Source organism: Arachis ipaensis, chromosome B09, assembly GCF_000816755.2.
Source record: "Arachis ipaensis cultivar K30076 chromosome B09, Araip1.1, whole genome shotgun sequence".
Taxonomy (NCBI): domain Eukaryota; kingdom Viridiplantae; phylum Streptophyta; class Magnoliopsida; order Fabales; family Fabaceae; genus Arachis; species Arachis ipaensis.
The window spans coordinates 14,999,247-15,002,446 of NC_029793.2; the positions used below are offsets into that span (position 1 = coordinate 14,999,247).

The following is a 3,200-nucleotide window of genomic DNA, read 5'->3' on the forward strand; positions in this document are numbered from 1 at the left end:
TCCAATTCCAATCCAAAAATTTCAGTAACCGGCCTAACACAAAAAATTTATTAAATATTAATTAAAACTATTAAACTAATTTAAATGAGACACACAAATTTGAAATTTGTAGTGTTTTTTTCTGCAATAATTCAGATGGTAAATTATGAAGGTAAAACTATATATATATATAGAGGATTGGCCTATAAAAGATAAAAGTAAATAAAGATAAAATAAGAACAAATAAATATAAGATAAAGATAAGATAAGATAAAATAATAAAGACTAAAATTGTAATGTATTATGTTTAGGCTGAGTTTGTGGGCCACGAAATTTCTTTATTGTTATCATGAACTATGGTGGAAGAGTAGTTTAATATGCGCACAAGCTGGCGGATGGAAGAAGTCAATCATCTACAGATTGGATAAGTTCTGATAATTCCATGAAATTATTGAGGAAGACGCGTTCTAACGTGGTGACGCAGAAGGAGATGCGTGCGGTAGAGCCGACGACAAAAATATAAAAGGAGATATATCCATTGTAAAATGAACATCCGATATATCCATTGTTCACATTGTTTAGTATTTTTATTGTTTACTTAATACTTTTCCAAAAAAAATCATTGGACTACACGGTAAATTAAAATTAATATTAGAATAATCATCCGCACATCTAATAAAATGAACATCCAATATATCCAATATTCACATTATTTAGTATTTTATTATTTACCTATACTTTGTAAAAAAAAATCATTGGACTACACAGTAAATTAAAATTAAACTCAAAAAAGACAAAGAAAAAAGGCCTAATTTCTTAGTAAATACTTTTTTCCTGTGAAAGCTTGGAATTTTGGTTCTTGTGGCTTCTGGGTTGTTTCTGCCTTGTGGTGTGACTCTTGATTAGTGGATTTCTGAGAGGCCTTATGTAGTCTTGACCCAAAGAAAAGCTTCCCAGAAGTTGTAGATGAAACATTATTCGATGAAGACTTGGAATCAGAACTCTTATCTTCATTGTCGTCACCTTGCTGTTTTGCCATACAAGAGGAAGAAGAAGCTTGTTTATCTGATGGTGTGGATGGCTTACTATCTAAACGCCTTGCAGAATCAGAGAATGGTACAAACTCTCCAATCTTTGTTAGAATGTCAGTGTCATTAGCTTCTTGCTATTGTTTTTTGCCAGATGAAGTAGATGGCAACTGTTTCTTAAATTCTTTTTTATAATCAAGAGGTAGGGACAAAATCAACTTTACAGTCTGTTTCCATGAGACTGATAGCATGAAATGGCTTAGTTTCAATCACAACAATGTAGTACTCTTTGTTGTTGTATGGAATCATTATTGTGTCACCAGTTGTTACACATGAGAAGCCCCTCAGATTAATCTCCATTAGCATTGTTTTTATATTTGAGAGATCCATGAAATCCTTTGTGTGAGGCTGCAACTTGAAGTATGTTCCTTTTGCACGTGTGATGCTTTTCAGAAGCACAAGATCTCCATCTTTCAGAGCTGTATATTTTTTATCATCCAACTCGGTACAAAAATTTTCCCCTCTTCAGCTGTGAATTCTAGGACCCCGCAGTAAAAAAAAGTTTCCATTAAAAAGATGTCTCATTTCAATTAACATAAGTATTCCGCTCCAGCATACAAAAGTTTATTAAGTGCTGAAGGGGGCATGATAATCTTATTGCCTGATTTTAAATTTGACTTTTCAATGGAAGAAAATAATTTTTAAACGGTTCCGCTACGTTACCAACAGCATTTCTGTCAACTTCTGCCAACTCTTATTTATGATTGTATTTAATAGAAGTGTCTTTGTGATGTGTCTAATAAAAATATTTTTTTATAGCTGTGTTTAATAAAAGTGCCTTTATAAATATAATTTTTAGATGTGTCTCTTTATATATGTGTTTAAAATATAATAATTAATTATTATTAACAATAAGTTGGCAGATATTATGTTGGTACCCTATACTTTTCCATTTTTAAAAGTATAATCATCCTCTTCTTCCTGTCGTTTCCCTCGTCGTGATTCACGTAGACTTTCTGGTCGATGTAGTAATCACCCATGCCAAATTGGTCCATTGGTATTTGGTAATGCATGATGATCAATATGAAACTGTGAATCCAAAAGAATAATAAAAAGTACGTAAAGATAAAAAATGTTTTGTTATATATTTTTTAATTGATTGAATTATAAAAGTAAAATTATATATATAATATTACTTATGAAAGTTAAAAATAAAAATAAAAATGTAACATAAAAATAAGATAAAGATGATAAATATTAAAATTGTAATTAAATTTATATATTTTATTAAGTTGAATTTGTGAATCACAAAATTCTTTTATTATTATCATAGACCAGATGAAAGAGTAGTTTAATAATAGTTATATCTTAAATGGGATGATGGTATTAACAAATACTAATATCATGAAGTAGTTAGTTGATAATTCTATAAAATTAATGGATCAAAAAACTCAATTCTTTTAAAGGCAGATATAGATATAATTGATACAGAGATTCTTTCTAAACCATGATGCATACTGTTCTTTTTTTTCTAAAACAATCATGCTTAGCTTTAGAATCAGGGGATACTTCCATAAAGATGTATAAAATATCTTTTTTTAAAGATATTTTTTAATAATTAAAATTTAACACATATAATTACTTAAATTGTGTTATTTTTGTCAAAATTAGGTCAGATAAATTAATTTGATCGAAAAATAGTAAATCAAATTTTGAATCGGTCTAAATTAATATTTTTTATAAAAAATGACTACAATATCCCTATTATATAAAATGACTAAAATACTCTTATTATATATATTAATTTTGAGAATCCTAAATTCTAACTCTTTTCTTCTCTGTCGATATAAAAATAAAACACTAATTTTAAAATAAATAAATTTTAATGATATGACAAAATTTAGAAAACATGTTGTTTTCTTTTTTCAACATAATTTAGTTCTACTCTTATTCCTTCTCTTTATAAAATATATACTTTTATTTTTATCTCTATTATTTACTTTGTTAGAAAAAAAAATTCGAATGTAAAATTAACTTCTTAAGGATCATATTTCATTTTTCTTTTAACAAAATATAACAATTGTTTATAATTTAGAATTTAGAAATAAATCTTAAACTATATCATCATAAAATTTTCGATGATGTTATATGATCAAATTATTTTAGTAATTAAATTCAATTAATTAAGTTGAT

At 27.2% G+C, this 3,200-nt stretch overlaps 1 pseudogene; it reads right to left on the reverse strand.

The window, feature by feature from the left end:
- On the reverse strand, positions 859-2,062 carry LOC107615128 (annotated as a pseudogene).